Here is a 6437-nt window from a genome sequence, read left to right on the forward strand (position 1 = left end):
CTGTTTTTCTGATTCGCCCATACCCTATGCATGGTTCATCCTTTTGTAAATTTGTTTATCACAGTATGGTGAAATTTTCTGAATCCTGGCTCTGTATTTGACATTAAACTGCTACAAATAACTATCAAATAGCAGAGCAGCAAAAGGCAGTTAACAGTTTCATCTCCACATTTTCACTGGCATGCCAGAGTCAAAACTTTGCCACAATAGATATAGATAGATAAACTCATGGCTTTCTACGGTTATATACATTGGTTAGCTAGGCACATAAAGAAAGCTAAAGAGTAAAGTTGCATATTTCATTCTCTCACAGCTCATCTTATGATATACTGTTTTTACATGCAGATAGAGTCTGAGCCCATGTTCAAACGAAAGCTGAGTCTTATGATTAAAATCTTATTATTTACTTATTGTAATGTAAAACGTATCTAGAAATATGTACAAACTTACATGAGAAAGAAGTTCATTAACTGGCAATCTCAATTAAACTCTTTCCCATTTGGACTTTGCATGTTTCCCATGATGCTTTTCATTATACAATTAGAATGTTTTGTGTATTTCCTGGTGGCTTGCACTGTGAGATGATTATTAGAGAATCTGCATTCATTAAACAAGATGCTATGCCTTATAAGATATGTACGTAGAAATCTACCTTTGTTTCCTATGATGTTTTAGACTACAAGGCATATGCATATATGTGCTTTGCTAGAATTTGGCTGAGTTGTCAGTAACCTTTGGGTAGACATTTCCTCAGGAGATCTAATACAGAGTTTCTTTGTTCGCTATTACCATTATTATCATTGTTGTTATTGTTGTTATTACAATTACTGCTATCATATTTGAAGATAAACATTTTCTAAAGGAATACATTTTTATGTTACATTAAACACCAGGTTATAGCTCCAGCTGTACCTACTGGTGTCGCAGAATCATCATTCTTAACCAAAGTCTAATACTGGCACGGACTGTTCAATCAGTCATATGTCCTACTAAATCAAATTAATTTAAATGATTTGCTTTTTCATGATTTAATGTGCCTTCATCTTTGAATGTTGTTGCTAGCGCTACTGCTACTGCCCACATAATATTTAACTGAATAATGTTCTTTTTGATAAATAATTCTGAAACAGTGCCAAGATATTTAAAGGAGAGTAATAATGTGGTTGTATAGTTATAGCTGGAACAGACTGTGTTGATAAATGAGCACAACAAAGCTCAGCACTTCACTTTTGGCACCAATGTACTCATCCACCAGTCCCTGCTGGGTGGCTTGTGTTCACTTCAGATCTAGTACAGGCAGCATTAATTATCCATGCCCTCATAAGTCCTAGTCAAAACATGAATGCCCTAGGCTTTTATATTCTGCCGTGTAATTAGTCTTTGGACTGAACTTTTAGCAAACAGTTCTGTCAGGCTTGCGGATTACATAAGCTCAAGTGCACATGAAAGTTCTGAAGCATTGATAGGAGACTGACTCTACATACTTAACAAATGGATATAGCTAGACAACAAGGTCAGCCACCTTGACCTCTCTTCTTGTATCCCCTTCAGCCCATCTGCTGAGATAGTGTTTCTAACCGCTCGTTATATCTTAACTCATACACAAGTAAGCCGCATCCTGTACAATTAACTACACTAGAGCCACTGTCCTGTTGCTGTTCAGTATGGCACTGTACCACCTTATTGCTACTTCACTTGTGGGTGCTGGCCAGCTGCTAGAATTTAATGTGCATGTCATTTCCTAATATTTATTTGATTTCATGTGTGAATGTTGTTTTTACTGTTGTTTTACATTAAGTACAATGTTAGAATAAGTGTAATAACCAGTGACCAGCTCATTTGCCTTGATTAATTGGACATTTTCTGGTTTATTGCTGCCCAATTAATAATAATGTAACATGGTTACTTTTTTTAAAATAGTGGCTCTGTTTCTTAGTGAAGTATGTACACAATGGCTAAATACATTGTAGAGTTTAAGTAATTTGCTCTGCACAGCAAAACTCTTTATTTCTCCCATGCACCTCCATATTAAAGAAAAATGTTGCTCTAACACACTTTAAAAATTTTTCTGTTGTAAACTGGTAGTTCTTATTTCCAGTTTGAATCTGTTCTTTAGTCTGAGTCATGTCATCCTCAGGCATTCCAGGTCTTGAAGTGTCTGCTTCCAAAGTTGCGCTCATCTACAGTTCTTCTGGTATGTCATAAACAGTAAATAAATACATAAATACATAAAATAAAACCCAGATCATTTGGACGGCTCAGTGGTGGTGTTGTCACCTCACAGCAAGAGGTTCTTTGGTCCGATTCTTGGCTGGAGTGCCTTCTGTGTGGGATCTACATGTCCTCATTGCATTCGTATGGGTTTCCTCTGGGTGCTCTGGTTTCTTCCCATATTGTAAGGACATGCAACTGGAGCATTTGTCCCTGGGCCTCTGCTGAAAATTGGCTTTGTCTCAAGTCGGATTTTCCCAGTAAACAAGTGTTAAATAAAATGAATACATTTTACTGTTTACAGTTGTAGATTATTCTTAGGAAATGATGGTGTGACTGCAAAGTGCTGTTCAGTCGCAATGATTCTAATGTAACAATGCTTATCAGAAAACAAAATGAAAATCTTATTTTCTTACTGTCTGCTACTGCAGCTTATTTCTTAGAAAATGTCAAATGACCACATAAACAGACAGAGAGAGAAGAAAACAGCACACCCACTCCCATTTTGCAACCTTTCCTTTTTCTGTATTTTCCTTCTTGTGTCACATTGTATAAGAGAAAGATGATGCTCTGGTACCATAGACTGATCTTAGCTTCTACCTCTCTTCTATCTCTGACTTTCACAGATGTCTGTGTTTTTGGCTCGAAATTTAGCTGTGCCCCATCTAATCCAGACTAAAACTGGTAACTTTAGGAGAAAAATATAATAGATTACAATTAATAAATAATGACAATAGTTTAGTTATCAACTTTTTTTGTTGAGAAAATGCATGCTAATTCAAATTTTCTTATTCTGTCAGCTTGTCACGTTAACAACACTGATATTTTAAAAAGTATACCTGATTTTGTTATTCATTATCTTTGCATTTTTCCCTGATTCTGGAGGCAAGAGGTTGAGATCAATGTCTCATCTACTTCAATAGCTTGATGGCAGAGTAGATAAACAGTGACCCGAAAGGTCTAGGTTCAAGTCCTATATATGTATGTGCTACTTTTGGATTGTGCTAGCGGACATATTTCCAGGACCTTTGTCTCCAACACTTCTAATTGATATGGCAGTTCAACTGAGCTTTAGGTTTAATCAAGGCATGTGGGTACACTTTCTTCTTTCACATCTCTATCTGGTTAGTTAATCTATTATGCTGTGGAGAGGTATACGCATACCTGGACTAAGGTAATGTGTACTGATCCATTTCCTCTGTTAACATTTATTTTGTCTTTGCTTATTCTTAGAAAACTGTTTATGACCAAGTTGCAAGATATACTGACCAGTACAAGTACCTGCCACTCCATTATACACTGCTTTTGCTGTTTTAACTGAACCATGTCATAATGAATGATTTTTTTCATTAAAGTACAAAGCGTCTGCTCTGAAGAATTTATCCACAAAGCTGCTGCATCAGCTACAGTTTATCTGAAAATAATGTGGAAATATAATTTGCAGTTGAAGTTTATTTTAATGAAGCCATGCTGTTTGAAACAAGGGGTCATTCTGTTGTGACCTGTAATTGATGGAGTAGTATCCTATAACTTCATGTAACCTGACTTTGTTGTGGTCATTATTCTGAACAATGTCACCAGCACCAGTGTTTCATTCACGCTCAATTACTCATGTTCCAAGTTAAAGGAATTTATTTTTCACCCTGTCCTTTTTTGTAACAGTTGCCCTATTTGATACCTTGGGATTATGCAGAAGAATTAGACTATGATCTTATATCAATTTACTTTTGCCCATCTATTTACTAGTTGTGTGCATTCTTAGCTGTAAAGGCCACTGCCATGCAAAGCATGCCCTCTAAGATACTTTTTCTTCTTTCTGTTTCACTTTCATTTTTTTATCAGCTCACCTGACTTATAGCAGTATCCATAGAGGAATTCTTTAATTCCATATCTGTACTGTTAAACACTATGATTTCAGAGTTATACAAATTAATGCCTCCACTAGCAGCTTTTGACTAATAATCCATACTAATATAACGTAACTGCTTGCAAATATAAGTCATGATTAGATGCAAGCCACAAGGGGACAGCCTTCTTCAAATTAATTTCTTTCATGTCACTAAAAAGCAAAACCTTAAGCTGTTTCATATAAAGCTTTTCAGGAAATTGCAACATTATATTCACAAAATCACATTTATATGTAAAAACTGCTTTCAATTGTATAATAATTCAGTTTAATAATTCTCCATGCACACTGGACATATAAAAAAGAAAGAAAGAAAAAGAAAAATCTAATTCTGTTTAACTTTGTTGTGAAATGTGACTATCTATAAACATTTCATTAAAATCTGTAAATCTGATGCACTTAAACAATATTATATTTAGTAAACAATTGCAACAGTAAAATATATTAACCACTTTGTGAAAACAAAAAAATACAGTAGTGCCTAAAACATAATTTAGAACATGCATAATTTCTTTTTGCCACCAGATGTCACCCTTACATAGTAATAAAATCAACTGCCTCCACTCTTTCTCCTGTCTCTGAGTTTTTTCTGTCATTATTTATTTTCTCTCTCTCTGTGTCTAGAAAGAGCTGGAAAACAGATATGATGTGATTACTTTATTCCACTAACATAGGTTTTAGAGAGGCTTTGTATTAATTAAAGTACTTATAAGGAACTCTTATTAGTTTGAAAGTTTGAGTAACTATAAAACCTGAGTGGTCTAGTAAAGGTATTACAGGAACCAGCACATAATTTCTCTCTCTTTCCATAAATATATCTACCTTTATGTGAAACAGGTTAAGCTTTTGCCTTTTAGTGACATGAAAGAAATTAATTTGAAGAAGGCTGTCCCTTGTGGCTTGCATCTAATCATGACTTACATTTGCAAGCAGTTACGTTATATTAGTATGGATTATTAGTCAAAAGCTGTTAGAGAGAGAGAGAGAGAGAGAGAGAGAGAGAGAGAGAGGGAGAGAGGTAGAGGAGGGGGACTCACCAATTTTAATATATTTTATTCCTCAATAAAAATTACAGATTTCTGAACAAGTAAGAAGTGCGTGGTTGCTTTTGAACTCTCAATGGATCATGTCGACAATTTGCGGTTCTTTTTTCCTGATTTTAAGGAGGCTTGACCAGCAACTTCATTGATCTCAAAGTACCAGCTTTCCCTGTGTTTCTAGATACAGTATCCTCATATATACTTGCATATGTATATCTATATCTATGGGTCTACCTGAAAATATCGAAATCCCAGAAGATCGAAGATGACATCGTCGAGACAAAATCAAAGAAAACTCATTTCAGCAAAGGACCTGATCAGCAAATGTATTCCCAGGGTAAGTAACCTGTTGGCCAACAAAGTGAACTTTGCCTTTTCCAAACTGTAGTGCTATCCCGGAGTTGGTATATTTAGTAAGGGGGTGTGGGGGGCATAGCCCCCCCCCCACATGGATGGGTTGGGATGGTGCAGTTTCGTGATATTTGGTGTTAGTGGTTACTTACCCTGGGAAGATATTCATTGAGCCAGTCTTTAGATGAAGTGAGTTTTCGCTGATTTTGTCTCGACAATGTCATCTTTGATGTTGTGGGATTTTGACATTTTGAAGTAGATCCATAATTTTAAATACATATATATATATATATATATATATATATATATATATATATATATATAAAATGGGTCTACTTCTATAGCCTGAAAAGCAACGATACCGAAGACTGGAAGATCGAGACGAGAAGGACGAAACTCAAAATCACGAATAGCGTAAGTATTCCCAGGGTAAGTGAATACTTACCCAAAACAACAGTAAATCACAGCGCCCCACACAAAACACCAACTATATATGCCAACTCTGGGATAACACTACAGTGGAGAAAAGACTTAAATCCCCCCATTGATGTTAGACAAGTGTTTACTTGCTCTGGAAATACTTACTTGATTCATGATTTTGGATTTCATTCTTCTCATCTCAATCTTCCATTCTTCGGTATTGTGGATTTTCAGGATATAGAAGTCGACCCATATATATATATATATATATATATATATATATATATATATATATATATATATATATATAGCTATAGATATAGATAGATAGATAGATATAGATGCATAGATATCCACATATGTAAAATTAAGCAGCTAACACACAACATCTGTTCTAGTATACAAAACTTAAAGTAATAGGCTGATTTTACCAACATAAACTGTTTCTGTAGTCTAAACAGAAACAGTTTTAAAAAGTACCTTAAATAGCTCAGGTCACCACAATGTTT

The sequence above is a fragment of the Protopterus annectens genome, chromosome 8.part1 (assembly GCF_019279795.1).
Source record: "Protopterus annectens isolate FY-2018-M chromosome 8.part1, PAN1.0, whole genome shotgun sequence".
In the NCBI taxonomy this organism is placed as follows: Eukaryota; Metazoa; Chordata; order Ceratodontiformes; family Protopteridae; genus Protopterus; species Protopterus annectens.